Below are 20,393 nucleotides of genomic sequence, written 5' to 3' on the forward strand. Positions count from 1 at the left end.
CCACATCAGGCTCTGCAGTCAGTGGGGAGTCTGCTTCTTGCTCTCTCTCTGCCACTCCCCCTGCTTGTGTTTTTTCTCTCTCCCTCTCAAATAAATAAAATCTTAAAAAAAAAAAAAGAAATTTGTAAATAATCCTGGTGAGGTCTGGTGGCCTAGAGGTCTGGTGGCAGTGCTGATGGAGATATGGATACTTAAGATGAATTTAGGAAGAAGAATTTTGATATGGTGATTGAGTTGTAGGTTGTGTTAGTAGGAAAGAGAAACCAGGGTTCTGAGTATGGAACCCAGAAGAAAAAAACAACTTTTGTGGTAATGGGGAGGGGTGCAAGGGTGAAGATGTTGAGTTCAGTCTTAGCTATGTTGAGCATTGACGCATTTATGAATGAGCCAAGGCCAGCAGACTGTAGTATGTGTGAGACTGAAGGCAGGGACTGGGTTGAAGATACAGATTTGAGAGTCATCATTATATATAGGTGGTGGGTAAAGACAAGGAAATGGTTGAGATGAGCCAGGGAGAAGGGGGGCTAAGGCAGAGCCCTACAGATAAACACTGAAGGATTGGCAAGGAAGTAGAGACTAGGAAGGAGTAGCCAGAAAGGAAAGTGGAGAACCAGGAGAATGTACTGCAAAGGGATCATCTTTGAAGCAACATCAAATGCTCCAAAGAGGTCAAATACTGTTAGAATAATAAATCTGAAATACAATTTTAGAAATATTTGAAATACCTGGGGCACCTGGCTGGCTCAGTTGGTAGAGCATGTGACTCTTGATTTCAGGGTTGTAAGTTTGAGCCCCATGTTGGGTATAGAGATTACTTAAAAATAAAATCTTTTTAAAAAAAATTGAAATACCAAAAGCTCTACAACTTCTGTCCTTAGGCACGATGGCCACCCTAGGAACACTGAACTCTGATGCAAAGTTCAATGGGCCTGACCCCACTCCCAACAGAAAGGTCCTCACTTCTTCTTCCTCCAAGCAAAGAAATATGTTTTCTTTAAGCAAGAAGGTGTTTTTCTGAAGGGAAGAAAGAAAGAGAGGGTGTTTCTTTTACTCACTAGTGGTGAGCTTACCCCAAGGTGGAATATCATACATCAATAAACAAGTTCCTCTCTACTCCCAGACAGGTGCTGCCATGGGGACATCCATGAAAGCTTAGATCTGCCATGGGATGGTGCTTGTGACATCGTGGCCCCATCCAGTTCTCCTTAGTTCTCTTCTCTCGTCCCCTGACCCCTACTCCAAACCCCAGGATAAGGTGAGTCACTGAACTCTGGGGATAAGTTGTAAACACAGCGTGGCAGAGGCCAGTGGTTTCCTCTCAGTACCTATTCTTTTCTTGTTTGGGTTGTTCAACCTTTCCTAGAGTTCCCTGAATGAATACTTTTTTTCCTAACCGATTCAAACGGAGTTTCTGTCACCTGTCATCAAAAGAGTTTTGATTAAATGCTCTGCTGTCTCACTTCAGGCTGTCATAAATGCCATACCACAGACTGGGTGGCTTACATGACAGAAATTTATTTTCTTACAGTTCTGGAGGCTCCCTGGAAGTTCAAGTTCAGGGTGCCACCAAGTCAGGTGAGAGCTCTCTTTCTGGCTTGCAGATGACCAGATTCTCACTGTGTACTCCATACAGAGGGTGTCTCCATACAGAGGGAAAGACAGTGTGATCTCTCTCTCTTCCTCTTCTTATAAGGTCAAAGTCCTATTGGAATAGGGCACCACCCTTATGACCTCATTTAATCTTCCTTACCTCCGAAAAATCCTATCTGCAGATACTGTCACATCAGAGTGAGGGCTTTATATGAATTTGGCAGGGAAGCAATTCAGTCCATAGCATCTGTTTCCACTTGGCCTTGGAGAGCCAGGAGAAGGCCCTCCTATTCACCCAAAAGAACCAGATAACATCAGACTTGTTTGGCACACAGATGATAGTAGAAACTCAAGCACAGCTGTGCGGACGGCTCTAAAACAGAGATACGCTGTGCTTAGCTGGAAGACAAAACCCTCAGATTGGATTTCACAGCTTCCTGCCAGGAACAAGCAGCCACAATTTTCTCAGGTAGTAAAAGAACACTTTTAGGGTAAAAAGGTGCATGCATAGGAATGTTCATCCCGGTGTGGTTTGCCCTAGTGGAAGACGAAAATATCCTAAATTTCCATCAATAAGGAGCTGAACATTAGGGTGTATGCATACCTTAGATCCCAGGCAGCCATTGAAAATCAAGTGAGAACTATTGTTAATTTTGTTACATATCGATGAGGGATAGAAGCAGAAAAATGTTCACCTTTAGCCCCAAAGGCTGTCCTATAGCCTGCATAGTTCTGATAAGGATAAAACATGTGCCGGTTCCTACATTCTTAAAAGGTCTCATGACTGCCTGTGCATCTCACTGATAGTTAATATGAAACTGAATGAAAAGCACCAGTGGACCTCTAGATAGCTTTGGGATGTGGGTTGGTCACCAGAAAGACCAATTCAAGGTTTGTAACTTTGGGCCCAACTGACCTCCTATGAGGGAAAAGGAGCTGGAGACTGAGTTCAATCATATGACCATTGATTTAATCAATCATGCCTAGTAATGAAACCCTGATCAAAACTCTGGACATTGAGGGGTGCCTGGGTGGATGCCCCAAGCGTCTGACTCTTGATTTCAGCTCAGGTCATGATCTCAGAGTCCTGAGATCAAGCCCCGCCTTGGACTCTGCGCTGGGTGTGGAGCCTGTTTAAGATTCTCTCTCTCCTTCTCCCTCTGCCCCTCCCCCCTTTGCCCTCTCTAAAAAAACACACATAAACAAACAAAAAACCCCCACATTTTTTAAAAAAAGATTTTATTTATTTATTTGACAGAGAGAGACACAGTGAGAGGAAACACAAGCAGGGGGGAGTGGGAGAGGGAGAAGCAGGCTTCCTGCTGAGCAGGGAGACCGATGTGGGGCTCGAACCAGAAACCCTAGGATCATGACCTGAGCCGAAGGCAGACGCTTAACGACTGAGCCACCCAGGCGCCCCAACAAACAAAAAAAAACAAAACAAACCTCTGGACACTGAATCTCAGTGGAGCTTCTGACACGTTGATGTGCCAGGAGGGTACCACACCCTGACTCCATGGAGAGGGGACATGGGAGCTCAGCCTTCCTCTCAGACCTCACCCCACATATAGCCTTTATAATAGAACTTTAATCATCAGTGTAGCACTTTCCTGAGTTCTGTGAGTTGTTCTAGCAAATTACTGAACCTGTGGGGATTATGGGAACCCCTTCATTTGTAGCCAGTTGGTCAGGAGTGCAGGTGGCCTGGGGACCCCTAAGTAAGGCTGACATCTAAAGTGAAGGCTGTCTTGTGGGAGTCTGAGCTTAAGCCTGTGGAGTCTGATACTAACTCCAGATAGTTAATGTCAGAATTGAATTCTGCACCCCCCCCCCAAAAAAAGAATTGAATTGCAGTTCACCCAGTTGGGGTAGGAACAGAAAAGGTACAAAGTTCATGAAGTCTGTAATATGGTTTAACAGACATAAGCACCGCCCCCAAATCGTTGATGGAAATATGGCAAAATGTTAACAATTGTGGGGCACCTGGGTGGCTCAATCAGTTAAACGTCTGCCTTTGGCTCAGATCATGATCCCACCGGGATCCTGGGATCGAACCCCAAGTCGGGCTTCCTGCCCAGTGGAAAACCTGCTTCTCCTTCTCTCTCTGCCCCTCCCCCCAGCTTGCGTGTGTGCTCTCTCTCTCGCTCACTCTTGCTCTATCTCAAATAAATAAAATCTTTTTAAAAATGTTAACAATTGTTAAATGGGGATTAGGAAAAGTGTCACTATATCATTCTCTCTACTTTCTATATGTTCGAAATTTTCCAAATTAAAAAAAAAGTCAAAACTGGGGGGAAAAATCATGTCAATTTTTATTTATTGACACGAAAAGATGTCAGAAAATCTTAGTAGAAACAGAAGCAGGGACGCCCGGGTGGCTCAGTCAGTTAAGCATCTGCTTTCAGCTCAGGTCATGATCCCAGGGTCCTGGGATCAAGTCCCGCATCGGGCTCCATGCTCAAAGGGAGCCTGCTTTTCACTCTCCCTATGCTGCTCCCCCTGCTTGTGCTCTCTCTCTAATAAATAAATAAAATATTTTTTAAAAAAGCTTAAAAAAAAAACCAGAAGCAGGTTGTGCTCAGCACGTGAAAATACCCATTGATATAAAATTATATCTCTATTTGTATACAGGCAAGAAGAAGGGTCTGCAAGGATAGTCACCAAAATGTTAACAACGGTTTTTTCTGGTGATGGGATTTTGAGTAGTTTATACTTTCTTATCACCACTTGATATATTCCATATTTCTTTATTTTTTGGCTACTCTTTCCATTAACATGTAAACTCTGTGCAAATAGGGACTCCGTTTTGATCACTGTCATATCCCCAGTGCTTTGAATGGTGCCTGGCAAATGGCAGGCTCACAATAATTATTTGTTGGATGCATTAATAATGATTATATAAATTGAATTTTCTTTATAATGATTATTTACATTTTTAACAAACATATTTTATCAAAAACAGCACAACTGGGGCGCCTGGCTGGCTCAGTTGGTAGAGCATGCAACTCTTAATCTCAGGGTCATGAGTTTAAGCCCCAAGTCAGGTCTGGAGCACACTTAAAAAAAATAAAATTAAAAAATTAAAAAACAGGGACGCCTGCGTGGCTCAGTCAGCTAAGTGTCTGACTCGTGATTTCAGCTCAGGTCATGATCTCAGGGTCCTGAGATTGAGCCTCACATGGGGCTCCACTCTCAGCAGGGAGTCTGCTTGAGATTCTCTCCCTCTCCCGCTGCCCCTCCCCACCCCTCTAAAATAAATAATTATGTTTTAAAAATAATAAAAAAATTCAGGACGCCTGGGGGGCTCAGTCGGTTAAGCGTCTGCCTTCAGCTCAGGTCATGATCCCAGGGTCTTGGGATCGAGCCCCGCATCGGGCTCCCTGCTCGGCGGGAAGCCTGCTTCTCCCTCTCCCACTCCCCCTGCTCGTGTTCCCTCTCTTGCTGTCTCTTTCTCTCTGTCAATTAAATAAATAAATAAAATCTTTAAAAAATAAATAAATAAAATAATTTAAAAATTTAAAAATTAAAAAAATTAAAAAACAACACAGCTGTTTGTTTTTTTTCCCCAAACGATGATACTATATAAACTCAAAGAAGTCATAACCATCAGGGACCAGTGTGGATTAAATCTTGGTGGCTATTTGCCAAGAAAAAGCTGCACAGCATGAGCCTCTCCTGGCCCTTCTCCTGACTACTCAACCCTTAAGACACATTTTCTAGACCAAATGCCTTCAGCTTCACAACTTGAGACAGCCGTAAACCCAGCATCGGACAAATCTCTTTTCCCTCAATTAAACCCACATTCAGGGCTCGCGTGCTGAGGATAGCATCTGCCTTTGGCTCTCCACTCAGAAGTGCCTTCAGTTCTGGCCAGCTTTTCACCCGATTTTACTCACAAAGCAAATTCAAGCTGGTGGAAGAGGCTGGGAGAGGGGGGTAGTGAATAGAAATCATGGATTTATTTTTTATTTTATTTATTTATTTTTTATTTTTTATTTATTTATTTTTTTAAAGATTTTATTTATTTATTTGACAGAGAGACACAGTGAGAGAGGAAACAAGCAGGGGGAGTGGGAGAGGGAGAAGCAGGCTTCCTGCGGAGCAGAGAGCCCGATGCGGGGCTCGATCCCAGGACCCTGGGACCATGACCTGAGCCGAAGGCAGACGCTTAACGACTGAGCCACCCAGGCGCCCCTATTTTTTATTTTTTGAGATCATGAATTTCTGTGGAAAAATGAGAGCACCAATTAACTGTTCACAGTCAAGATGTTGTGAGGGACAGTTCTGATATACTGGGGTGGGAAAGCACTGAGCAGGTTTGAATTTTTCTCAACATTAACAAAGTGAGATTTGTTTTATTTAATTTATTATTATTATTATTATTATTATTATTATTATTATTATTTTATGCCTCGTATCCTGCAGTTCAGAGACCAAAAAAGGGAGATTTGTTTTAGCAAAGGAAATCCACTTTGCTCAGAGAACCCAGGGGCAATAGAGAAAAAAACATACACAGTTCAGGAAGGGTCCACCAAGCTCTCCCTGCATCCTGCTCTTCTATCTCCTGCAAAGTCTTCCTTCCTCTGTTGAGCTCTTCTCTTTGGAAGCCAGACATTGGGGTAAGGGGAGTAGCTTCCTCCCGACAAGATTAATTTTTATAAGACATATTATATCCACATTTATTGATACTTAGCCCAGTTGGTTTTTAAGCAATGCATTGGGACTGGTGCGATCCAAACTGTTGCCCAGCCAGGCTGAAAGGAGAATGCACTTCCCTCACAAATGCAGGAAGGCCTCAGTGGGCTATGGGAAGAGAAAAAGAACTCTCTCGTGGTGAAAAGAGGGCTGTCCTAAACTCAGGCCCCCTGGTGCCCCTTTTTTCTAGCCATGTGACTCTAACCAAGTTAACTGTTGTCCTAAGTTGGACTCTCCTTGCCAAAGAGGTCATGAGAGTTACCCACCATGCACAAGAAGGACCCAGTAAGATCATGTGAAAGTAAGATCATGTGAAAGGCGTAGTGTAAACAACTGTTAAAGTAATTAAACACCATTTTACAAATACGTGAAGTCAAACATTCACTTCTGGTCTTACTGAGAGACTTGGAAATCACAAGTTTTTACCCCAAACCAACAGGCTTTGCAAATACTGGAGGAATTGTGTATTTAATGAGCGGCCCAGGCAATAAGCAAGGCAGAGGCTTGGCTACCTCACCAGCCCAGCACCTGTAACCACTGTCACCCCTGTCATGCTACCTGCATCTCCCTGCTTCCCTGGGCTGAGCAGCCGGCTTTTACTTCCTGAAGAACTTAGGTATTTAGATCCACTTCTGACTCTCACCTGCCCTGCCACTCTGCTTAATAGGCACTGAGCACATACCTGCTCTGGTTCCAAGTGGCTGGATCTAGGCTGCAGAGCCTCTTTCCATGAACAAACCTCAAGTCTTCATCATTGTCCTCCAGCCTTCTAGATCTCTCTCTACAGCCTCAGACATTCCAACTTCCTTCTTCCTCCAAGGCCTAAATAATTCACCTTCCAGGACGCCAACTTCCGCGGCTGATCCCTCTCTAGTTGTCACGGTCCTATCAACCCAGTTGCACACTAAAGTCACCTGGGGGAAACTTTAATTTTGGCCTTGGGTACCTCCTTAAACCAGTTAAGTCAGAAACCCTGGGGCTCGGTCTAGAGGTCCAATCGAGGCACTTTAAAGGTCCCAGGTGATTTTAATATGCAACTTGGTTAGCGGTCATGCCTTCGTTTTGCTACAGAAGGGTCTCAGCAGGGGGGCTACTGACATTTGGGACAGGACAGTTCTTCTTTGTGTAGTTCTGACCCAAGTATTGTAGAATGTCACTAGCATACGCATCATGGTGACAACCAAAAATGCACTAAACATCCCCAAATACCCCCATTTGTGAGTCTCACCTCCTTTCTTTTTTGCACCCTCCGCAAAAGTGAAGGCCCTTCCCTTCCTGCCCCAAGCCTCAGTTGTCGGGTGACCAATTGTTATAGTTGGCTCAGGACTGAGGGGCTTCCCAGGACATGAGACTTTCAGTGCTGAAACTAGGAAAGTCCCAGTTAAACCATGATGCTTAGTCACCCTAGATTTTCTTCTGTCACCACCCATAAAGGATACCCATTGCTTTTTCTTCCCTTCCCAACCCCACCTCCCTCCATTCAAAGGTTGCTGACACAAACCAGGCCACCTGAGTTTCTCCTCCAGGATCTGCAATTGGAACTGGATGCTGGTCCCGATTTGGCTGGTGCTCAAAAAAAAAAAAAAATTAAATTTGGGAATTGTTGGTGGCCATTTTCTACCATGACAACTACTGTGGGCTGGGGGGAGGATGGGCAGTGCCGAGAGTCTGTAGCAACAGAGCAAACACGTGCCCAGAAAGAGCAGAGGGGAGGTAGAATCTTCTTGGCTTTCCCCACAGTGCTCAAGTGATGTTCAAACTTGAGACTGCACCAGCATCCATCACCAGAGAGCTCCTGAGAACACAGATTGTTGGGCTTCACAGCCAGAGTTTTGATTCAGTAGGTCTGAGTGTGGCCCAAAGATCTGTTTTTCTAAGGAGCTCCCAGGTGGTGTTGATGCTGCAAGTTAGGGGATCCTAGAAGGAGGACCCCTGCTCTGGGCCAGAGTCCTCTCCTCTAAGAGTCCTTTGAGGGCCCAGCAGTCACGGCCCTGTCCTAGAGTCACAGGATTCTGATCTTTCCAATAAATTTTTTTTCCTAAATAGCTTTATGGAGATAGAATGCACATACCATACAATTCACCCCCTTAAAGTGTACAATTCAATGATTTTTAGTAGATTTGTAGATATGTACAAACATCACCAGTCAATTTTAGAACATTTCATCACCTCAGAAGAAATCCCTTTTAGCTGCCACTCCTCTTCCCGCCTGCTTCTCTCCCCACCCCAGCTGTAAGCAACCACTCATCTACTTTCTCTATATAGTTGACCCTTGAGCAGTGTGGAGGTTAGAGACATTGACTCCCTGCATGGTTGAAAATCTGCAATTAACTTTGATTCCCCAAACACCGAACTCCTAATAACCTACTGTTGATTGGAAGCCTTACCAATAACATAAACAGTTGATTAACACATATTTTGTGTGTTGTGTATATTATACACACTCTCTTTTTATAATAAAGTAAGCTAGAGAAAAGAAAATGTTAATAAAAACATAAGGAAGAGAAAATACATTTGCAGTACTGTACTGCATTTATTGAAAAAAATCCGTGTACAAGTGGATCCACACAGTTCAAATCTGTGTTGTTCAAGGGTCTATTGTACATAGATCTCCCTGTTGTGCACATGCCATATGAATGGAATTACATCATATGTAGCCTTTTGTGACTGGCTTCTTTCACTTAGCATAATGTTTTCAAGATTCATCCACACTGTAGCATGACTGATCAACTCTTTGTTTCTTTTTTTTTTTTAAGATTTTATTTATTTATTTCAGAGAGAGAGAGAGAGCATGCAAAAGCATGAGCAGGAGGGAGGGGCAGAGGAAGAAGCAGACTCCCTGCTCAGCAGGGAGCCCGACACTGGGCTTGATCCCAGGATGCTGGGATCATGACCTGAGCCGAAGGCAGACGCTTAACCAACTGAGTCACCCAGGCGCCCCCAGCTCTTCATTTCTATTCAGGTCCTTGCCCGTTTTTAATTGGATTATGGTCTTTTTATTATTGAGTTGTAACACCTCTTTGTATATTCTGGATACAACTCCCTTAGCAAATATATGATTTGCAAATATTTTCTCCTGTTCTGTGAGTTGTATTTTCACTTTCTTGGTGGTGTCTGCTGAATGTTTGTGTCCCCTCAAAATTATGAAACCCAGTGTGATGGTAATAGGATGTGGAACACTTGGAAGATGCTTAGGTCATGAAAGTGGAACTGTCATGAGTGGGGTTACGCTCTTATAAAAGAGACCACAGAGCTCCCTGGTCTTTTCTGCCATGGGACACAATGAGAAGTCTGTGACCCAGAAGAGGGCCCTCACTTGACCACGGTGGCACCCTGATTTCAGACTTCCAGCCTCCAGAACTATGAGAAATAAAATTCTGTTGTCTGTAAGCTGCCCAGTCTATAGTATTTTGTTATAGTAGCTCAAACAGACTGAGATGGTGTCTTCTGAAGCACAAACATTTTTAGTTTTGATGAAGTCCAATTGATCTATTTGTTGTTGTTGCTCATGCTTTTGGTGTCACATCTAGGAATCCTTTGCCACATCCAAGGTCATGGAGATTTACCCTTACATTTTCTTTTAAGAGTTTTATATTTTACATCCATTTTGAGTAAATTTTTATATATGGGGTGAGAGCTTCATTCTTTTGCTTGTGGATAACTAGTTTTTCTAGCACCATTTGTTGAAAAGATCATTCTTTCCCCATTAAGTGGTCTTGCACCCTTGTTGAAAATCAGTTGGCCATAGATGGATGGGTTCATTTCTGGACTCTCAAGTCTATTCTATGGGTCTATAGCTCTATTCTTATGCCAATACCACATTGTGTTGATTGACATTGCTTTATTGTAAATTTTGAAACCGAGAAGTATGATCCTTCTGCTACTTCTTTTTTCAAGACTCTTTTGGCTATTCTGTGTCCCTTACTATTCAATATAAATTTTAGAATCAGCTTACTAATTTCTACAAAGAAGTCAGCTGGGACTTTGGTAGAAATTACACTGAATCAGTAGATCACTTTGGGAATATTCCTATCTTAAAAATTCATGTATATAATATCTTCTACACCACAATAGAATCATATTCATTTTACTGTTTAGATAATTTTTTTCCCCAAGATAAGCCTTTACTATATGATCCAGCAATTTTATTTCTGGGTATATATCCAAAAGAACTGAAAGCAGGAAACTGCAAAGTTATTTGTACACCCATGTTCATAGCAGCATTATTCATAATAGCCAAGAGGTGAAAGCAATCCAAATGTCCATCAACAGATGAATGGATAAACAAAATGTGGTATATGTATATATACAAAGGAATATGATTATGCCTTAAAAAGGAATGAAATTCTGACAGATGCTACAACATGGATGAACCTCAAAGACATTAAGCTAAGCGAATTAATCCAGTCGCAAAAGATGAATACTGTATGATCCACTTATATGTCTAGGGTATTCAAATTCATAAAAACAACAAGTAGAATGATGGTTGCCTGGAGCTGGACAGAATGGGAAGTTGTTGTTCAATGGACATAGAGTTTCAGCTCTGCAAGATGAAGAGATTCTGGAGATTGGTTGCACAGTAATGTGAATATGCTTAATAGTTCTGTTCAGTACACTTAAAAATGGTTAAGATGGTAAATTTTATGTAATGTGTTTTTTTACCACAATGAAAAGATAATTTAAAAATTAAAAAAAAATTGAAAGGCCTTATGATTTGATCAAAGGAAGCAATTAGTGTCTAGATTCAGCTAGCGCTAAATACATTTCTTTGGTTTAATTTGTGGAAATGTTTATATAGTTAACTTTTAATTATCCTGTAGGGACTTCTCTGCCCCAAGAATCATCCTAGTCCCCAGGCCAACAGTAAACAGAAACTGAGCCAGAGGAATAGACCATATGACTCTCAGTGTGTTTCTGTCATGCCAGGTGGGCCTTTCTGGGTCACCTCCTATTGTGTTCCAGGACTTAAGATGCATTCTAACATGTCACTCAGCATACATTAAGGATTAGGCTTTATTAGGTAAGGGGAGTTCTTACAAGGCTGGATCAACAAGCAAGGAGAAAACAGGGGTTCCCCATCCTTCTATTACCCCACAGAGAGGTGTGCTGGGGTCAGGGTGCTCTCCTGGATCCACAGAATAAGTCTATGTTCTGCTGAAGAGACATTGCCTCTCTGTTCTATCTTGTTCTCACAGTGCTGATCTATCAGGAAGGAGTGAGTTGACAAATGCCTGACCAAACAAATGGCTGGAAATACCAGCTTTTGTAGCATTTGGTACACCATTCCCTTCCCTGGGTTCACATAACAAATGTTGAAAGGCTCAGTGCAATAATCTTGCCCCTCATTACCTTTGTATCTCCCCTTGATAACAGGTTCACCATGCCCTCAATGTCTAGATATGCCATGGACGGAAGTACATGACAAAGCAAGATCAATCAGAATTTTTTTTTAAGATTTTATTTATTTATTTGAAAGAGAGAGAATGAAAGAGAGAGAGAGTACATGAGAGGGGAGAGGGTCAGAGGGAGAAGCAGACTCCCCACTAAGCAGGGAGCCTGATGCGGGACTTGATCCCAGGACTCCAGGATCATCACCTGAGCCGAAGGCAGTGGCTTAACCAACTGAGCCACCCAGGCGCCCTCAATCAGAACTTCTAACAAAAGAAGGGCCAGCAGCAACAGATCCTCCCATAAAGAAGAAACCACAAGGAAACTATTTCCCAAACAGCCCGAAAGTTCTTTCTCCCCCAGAAACAGCTGCCCACCCAATTCTTGGCAAATCTCCACCCTTGTCCCAAATATAAGTAAGTGCAAACACTTATCTAGGCTTGCTATGTGCCAGCAACTGATCCAAACATCTTGCTTATATTAACTCATTTAATCATCACACCAACCCTGTGTGTGATGATTAAAAATAGTGAGGTAAGCACTATTTTTATGCCCATTTTGTTTATTAAATTAAAAAAATTGAGTATCATTGATGCACAATGTTCCATTAGTTTCAGGTGCACAACATAGTGATTTGACAAATTTATATATTATGCTAGGCTCACCACAAATGTAGCTATCATCTGTCACCATGGAACGCTATTACAGTTTCACTGACTATATTGCTTATGCTGTGCCTTTATGCCTGTTTTATATGCGAGGAAAGTAAGGCATATACAGGTAAATGAACTTGCTTATTGCCTCAGAGTCTGTGCTTTTAATCAACAAACTAAACCAGAATTAAGACATTGGGCTAAGTTCTGCAGGAATCTTAAGCATGCATCATCCTAGGACCTGGGCAGTCTGACATTGGGCTCCTGGGAGAGGAGCACCAATGAATGTGGCGGGAAATGGGGGCATATCCTGGAATCGAGCTGTGTGGGATGGGAGAACTTGGAGAACATTGGTGAGTGTAGAAGAGCAAAATAAATTTTAGGGAGTACAGTTGGGAGGGCGTTTTCTGGTGAAAAATACCGACATGACAAAGGTGAAACAGCAGAGTATTGTAAAGTTCTTTGGATTCTTTTGAAATAGCTTTCTTGAGGTATAATTGACATACAATACACTACACATGTTTAAAGTGTAGAACTTGACACGCCTGTGAAACCACCGCCATGGTCAGGATAATGAAAATAAACATCATCACCAACAGTTTCCTTGTGCACTTTAAAAAACCCTCCCTCTCTGCACCTCCCTCCAAACTCTCCCTCTGGTAGCCCAGGATCTGCTTTCTGTAACTTTAGATTATTTTACATTTTCTACAATTTTATAAGAATAGATTGTACCATATTTACTCTTTTTTTTTTTTTGGTCTGGTTTCTTTCACTTTGTATAATTATTTGAGATTCATCACGTTGTTGTGTATCAATGGTTTATTCCTCTGATAGGGGACTTATATCTGCAATAGGTAAAGAACTTATAACTCACTCATAAATGACAAATAATCCAATTAAAAAATGAGCAAAGGATCTGAGCAGACGTATCTCCAAAGAAGATATACAAATACACATGGAAAGATACTCAATAACATTAGGGGGGCTATAATGAAAAAGTCAGGGGCCCCTGGGTGGCTCTGTCCATTAAGTGTCAGACTCTTGATCTCAGCTCAGGTCTCAATCACACAGTAGTGAGTTCAAACCCCGAGTTGGGTTCCATGCTGGGCATGAAGCCTACTTTAAAAAAGAAAAAGTCAGATAATAACAAGTGTTGGAGAGTATATAGAGAAATTATAACCCACAAACAACTACTGGTAGGAATGTAAAATGGTGCAACCACTTTGGAAAATAGTCTTGAGATTCCTCAAAAGTCATGCCATATGACCCAACAATTCCATTTCTAGGTATATACCCAAGAGAAATGAAAACAAATGGGCTCACAACTTATACGTGAATGTTTATAGCAGGAGTATTCACAATAGCCAATATGTGGAAACAACCCAAATACCTTCCATCTGATGAATGGATAAACAAAATATGGTATAATCCATAAGGTTGAATATTATTCAGTCATAAAAAGGAATGAAGTACTGATACGCTATGGCATGGGTGAATCTTGACCTTATGCTAAGTGAAAGAAGCCAGACACACTCACACAAAAAAACCCATACTGCATGATTCCATTTTAATATGAAATGTTCAGAATTGGCAAATGTATAGAGACAGGAAGTAGATTAGTGGTTGCCTAAAGGCTGGCGGTGAGAACTGGGGGAAATTGAAGGCAATTGCTAAAGAGAACAGGGTTTCTTTGTAGTGTGATGAAAATGTTCTCAAATTGACCGTGGTAATGGTTGTGCAACATGGAATATATAAAAAACCATTGACTCGCACACTTTGCATGGGTGAATTTTATTGTATGTGAATTATATCTCACTAAGGCTGTTACAAAAAATAATTTATTTCTTTTTATTGATGAGTAGTACCCCATTGTGTGAATATACTTCAGTTTGTTTATCCATTTAACTGTTGATGGACATCTGATTTGTTTCCCATTTTTGGCTATTAACAATAAAGTTGCCATGAACATTCCTATACAAGTCTTTGTATGGAATATGCTTTCTCTTCCCCTAGGTAAATGCACAGATGTGGAATGGTTGGATCATATGGTAGGGTGTATGTAACTTTTTAAAGAAACTACCAAACGGTTTTCTACAGTGTCTGTACTCTTACTTTCCCACCAGCAGTTTATGAGTTCTGGTTCTTCCATATCCTTGTCAACTCTTGGTATGATCGGTCTTTTATTTTATTTTTTTAAGATTTTATGTATTTGTTTCAGAGAGAAAGAGCAAGAGCGAGTGGGGAGGAACAGAAGGAGAGAGAATCCCAAGCAGGCTCCATGCCCAGCGTGGAGCCCAACACAGGGGATAGAACTCACAACCCTGAGATCACCACCCGAGCAGAAATCAAGAGTCAGACACTCAATAGACAGAGCCACCCAGGCACCCCATATGATCTGTCTTTTTTCTATCCTCCCCCACCATATGATCTGTCTTTTAAGTCAGACATCCTAATATGTATGTAGCAATATCTCATTGTGATTTTAATTTGCATTTCCTTAATGACTAAGGATGTTTCAGCATCTTCTCGTGTGCTTATTTGTCATTCATATATTTTCTTCTTTTTTTAAAAATTTAAAAAAATTTTTAAGTAATCTCTACACCCAACATGGGGCTCAAACTCACAACCCAGATATCAAGAGTCACATGCTCTACTGACTGAGCCAGCCAGGGCCCCCTCATCTATATATTTTCTTTGGTGAAATGTCTGTTCATCTCTTTTGTCCACTTAAAAAAAATTGAGTTGTCTGTTTCATTATTGAGTTTTCAACGGTTTTCATATACTCTGGGCACAAGTTCTCTATCAGGTATGTGTTTTGCAAATATTTTTTCCCAGTCTGTGATTTGTCTTTTCATTCTTCTCACAGTGTCTTTTCAAGAACAGAAGGGGTTTTTGTTTTTTGTCTTTTTAGTTTATTTTTAGAGCAGAAGTTTTAATTTTGATAAAGTCCAATTTACCAAATTTTTCTTTTATAGATTGTGCCATATCTACAAAATCTTTGTTTAATCAAAAGTCACAAAGTTCTTCTCCTATGTTTTCTTCTAGTAGTTTTATAGTTTTAGATTTTATATTTGGGTCTAAGATCTAGTTTGACTTAATTTTTGTGTATGGTATGAAGTATGGATTGAAGTTCATTTTTTGCATATGAATATGCAATTGTTCCAAACTCATTCATTGAAACCACTATCCTTTATTGAGTTGCCTTTAAATCTTTTTCAAAAATCAATTTTTGTCATCATATACATTTTTTTTTCTCTATTCACTTCCATGATCTATCTTGAGGTCCATTGCACACGCTCTTAATTACTATCATTTTCTAAGAAGTCTTGTTATGTTAACTCTCTAGGAATGTTAGCTCTCCAACTTTGTTATTCTCTTTCCAAGTTGTTTCGGCCATTCTAGATCTTTTTCATTTTCAAATGAATTTTAGTTTGTCAATTCCTACATTTTTTTTTTCATATGGAGAAGAGACAGAAATACAGCTTGTTAATGAAAAACGCAGGGGTCTGAGGTCAGTCTGCTTCGGCTCAGGACCCAGCTTTATCTCTTCATAGCTGTCTGACTTTGGGCAAGTTACCTAACTTCTCTGCAACTCCATTTCTCATTCATAAAACTGAGATAATAACATTAACAGTCTCATGGGGCTGTAATGGGGCTTAAGTGAAACAATGCATATAAATGCTGAGAGCCTGGAAAAACAGACAGTGGGCAGGCCATATATGACAATAGAACTCTGACGCACAGCCTCTGCCGCAACTCATCTAGGAACCCAAGTCACAGCCTCTGCAGCAATTGGCCCAGAACAGTCAGGACTTGACCAAGTCAAGTATCAACTTGAGTATCAGCTTCTCTAATTTTTGCTCTGGCTTCCAGCTCAGACCAAGCAGAGAAAGCCAAATATGCTCCCCAAACCAATCACATAAGATGCCCCATTTCTAGTCCACCCTCCTCCAGCTTTCCTATGCCAAGAACCTCCCATCAGGGCACACCTGAAGCCTTCCCCTTCGTCACTATAAAGCTTTTCCTCTCCTCTGCCTGCCTTTGCATCTCTACCTAATGCAAATGATGGTAGCTGGCTCCCTGGCTATGGCAAAGCTTTGAATAAGTTAGCTTCAGTTTCTTCTCATTCGGATGATCTTCACTTATTTCCACAGCGCTTAACATGGTGTTTTTGGAGTTTCACGGGTGCCCAATAAATTTTATACCGAGTGGCAGAATTGTTCTGTCAAATGAAATTTTACACGGAATCCCAATGTATAAAACAGATAAAAGTGGCTTTCAATAATTTATCTAAGTCAGTCGGTACTAACAATGGGATTTTCATGCTGATCTCCATAATATTAAAAGGGGATAATGAGAGACAGTTGTAGACACGGTATTTTAAAAAATCCTGATTCACGGGTGCCTGGGTGGCTCAGTCAGTTAAGCGTCTGCCTTCAGCTCACGTCATGATCCTAGGGTCCTGGGATGGAGCTCAGCAGGGAGTCTGCTTCTCTCTCTCCCTCTCTGCCCCTTCCCCTTGCTTGCATGAGCTAGCACATGCTCTCTCTCTCAAATAAATAAAATCTCAAAAAAAAATCCTGATTCACACCATAAAAGTGGCAAATGCTAACAGTTTTTTTTTCTTTTAAGCAGATCACCTTACCGTCAAATATTTGCAGAACCCCCAAAACACCTCTTCAAAGCTCTGGGGCTCTCAAGAGTATGGAGTAAAAACTGCAGGTGTGAAGTCAGGGTTCAGGGTTTTGATTTAAGTGGTAGGGATGCTTTCAACCCTCTGGGTAACATAGGGTAAGTCACTTGACCTTTGTCTGAGTTTGGTTTCTTCCCCTGCAAATTGAGGAGGCTGAACTAAGCCGGAACTCAAAAGTTAGTGTGCATCACCACCAGTGTGTAGTGAAAGGGGACTACGGTATGTGTGCCTGTTTAAAAATGCAAGTTTCTGGTCCACCTAGTGGCTGTAACTCAGTAAGTCTGGGGTGGCGCCCCGGAATCTATTTTAAAGCACCCAGATGATTTGGATGCTGGCGATCCATGCGCGCAACTCCAGAGACCCAGGGAGTGATTGGTCTTTTAGGTGCCCCCTGGCTCCTCCGTGTGGTGTTCAGGTGGAGTTGGTGAAGTCTCAGGGATGGAACAAGCAAGAGGAGAGGAAAAGTGGAGGGGAAAATCACTCAACAGTCAGAGAAAATGTTTATGGGGAGTATTTTAAAAAGCTCATGGTATCGGGCGCTTGTGTGGCTCAGTCGGTTAAGCGACTGCCTTCAGCTCAGGTCATGATCCCAGAGTCCTGGGATCGAGTCCTGTATCAGGCTCCCTGCTCTGCGGGGAGCCTGCTTCTCCCTCTCCCACTCCCCCTGCTTGTGTTCCCTCTCTCGCTGTGTCTCTCTCTGTCAAATAAATAAAATCTTAAAAAAAAAAAAAAAAGCCCATGGTATCAATATTCCCTTTCTGAAAGCCCCCACGACTCTGGTCCAGAAAGAGTTGGATTCCTGGTGTTGGTCTTGGAGCTCTTGTGAAGACAATGCACATTTTATTCGCCACTAGCCCACAGAACAAAGCACTCCCACTAACTTCCCAAACTATGCCCGGGATTTGAATACACCAGAGATGAATGGCAACATGCAAAATGCCTCCCTGCCCTCCCGTTCCACGGTTTCCCCATGGGTCACTTGGGGTAGGAGAAGACAAAGGAGGATTTGGACAGTCTGGGGTCTGGTTCTCAGAACCAGATTAAACTCTTGGCCACTCCTCAGCCCCATGGTGCCGAAGTCACTCAAACCCGCAGTTGACGCCCCAGCTCAGCGAGGCCATACCACCCTCTTGCGGCAGAAAGCGGGACTTGGCCCGGCAAGGAGAACAAACTCCAGGGGCGGGAACAATTCACAAAGACGCAAGGTTCTCCAGTTCCAAGGTTGGGTAAGAGAAGGAGAAAAATAAGATACCACCAGAGAGACACTCTCCATTGTCTCTTTCTACTTTACCTTTCCCTTCTGCATCCCCAAACCAGTCCTCCCACTTAACCTTGCCCTCTATTAATAACTTTATTTGTATGCCTTGCTGTTTACAGGGTGTTTTCACAAATATCCTCTCATGTGATCCATTCTCACTCCCTTTTCCCATCACTTCTCATCCCCTTAGAGAACAAGAAAGAAAAACTGAAAAAAAAAAACAAAAAAACAAAAAACCCCGACCTATGTAAATGCCTTTCTTGCATTTTGCATAAGGGTAGCCCTGACCACACCCTTATTCTTGGGTTGCAGGACTTTGGAGCTGTGTTCATGACCTTGACCCCTGTAGGAGCCCATTAACTTTGTTCTGCTTTGTGGTCCCAAACAGGGCCTTAAACTTGCCAGGGCTTGATCACTAGGAAAAAAGAAAGCAAATCATGGGACTAAAGCAGCATTGGCCTGGATAAACAATTATTTTTTTGTTTAACGTTTTTATATGTTAAAGAAAAGAAGATAGTAGGAAGGGAGAAATGAAGGAGAGGAAATCAGTGGGGGAGACGAACCATGAGAGACGATGGACTCTGAGAAACAAACTGAGGGTTCTAGAGGGGAGGGGGTGGGAGGATGGGTTAGCCTGGTGGTGGGTATTAAAGAGGGCACATTCTGCATGGAGCACTGGGTGTTATGCACAAACAATGAATCATGGAACACTTCATCTAAAACTAATGATGTAATGTATGGTGATTAACATAACATAATAAAAAAAGAAAAAAATTAATCATTTATAATAAGAATAGAAAAATGCACAAGACATAAATGTACAGTTCAATTCATTTTAACAAATTGAGCATAATGTGTAACCTGCATCTAGATCAAGAAACAGAACATGACCAGCACTCCCTAATGCCCTCCTCATAACCCCATCCAGTCCCAACTCACCCCCAAGGTAACTGCTATTCTGCTTTAAACACCAAAGATTAATTTTGTTTGCTTTTGGATTTCATATAAATGGAATCAAACAATAAGTACTCATAAGTATATGACCTGTGCTGAGCATTGCGAAATTAATCTGTGTGGTTGCACATGGTTCATCTTCTGCTATGTTATACCATTGTAGAAATATACCACAATTTATCCCTTTTATTGATGGTAGACATTTAGGGTATTTCCAGTTTGGGGCTATTATAAGAATGCATCTATGAATATTCTTGTCCATAGCTTTTAGGAAATGTACACATTTGGATTGGCTTTATAACTGGGAGTGGAATTGTTGGGTCATAGGATTGCTTTAACTGATACGGCCAAACAGATGTCCACAGGGTTGTACTAATTTACACTCCCATCAGCAATGTGTGAGTTTCCATTGCTTCGTATTCTTGACACTGTCGGGATATTGTTTTTCATTTTAGTCATCCTGGTGGGTGGATAATGATGTTATTACCTTGTAGTTTTCATTTCCATTTTCATGTTGACTAATGAAGTTGAGCACCTTTTCAACAGCTTGTCAGCCATTTGGTTTGGGTATTTTCTTTTGTCAGTACCCAGTTAAAACTTTTTTTTTTTAAGATTTTATTTATTCATTTGAGACACAGAGATACAGAGAGAGAGAGAGAGAGCATGAGCAGTGGGAGAGGCAGAGGGAGAGGAAGAAGCAGACTCCCGGCTGAGCCAGGAGCCCGATGCGGGACTCGATCCCAGGACCCTGGGATCATGACCTGAGCCGAAGGCAGACGCTTAACCATCTGAGCCACCCAGGTGCCCCCCCAGTTAAAACTTTAAACAAACAACTTAAAGCCTACATTACCTCCACCAGGAATGATAAGAGCATTGTTAAGTATTCAATTTAATCCCAAATAAGCATGTTCTATTCAAGACTACACTGAGAAATATTCCTTATACTTGTATTTACATGGTTTTGTTTGGTTAATACAAGTACTGTGAGAAGTAGAAGGAGGATGTTATGCTTGTTTTATAGAAGGGGAAACCACCTCCGGGAAATTGTAACATGCCCCCAAATAAGCAGCAAAACCAAGCTGTTCCAGCAAGATTTTGCTGTTTGCTGGCTGTGTTCATTCCACTACAGTGGTTCTCAAACCTGTTTAATCTCCCCATGTTT

This window comes from Mirounga leonina, unplaced genomic scaffold, assembly GCF_011800145.1.
Source record: "Mirounga leonina isolate KUSES-001 unplaced genomic scaffold, KU_Mleo_1.0 Mir_174, whole genome shotgun sequence".
In the NCBI taxonomy this organism is placed as follows: Eukaryota; Metazoa; Chordata; class Mammalia; order Carnivora; family Phocidae; genus Mirounga; species Mirounga leonina.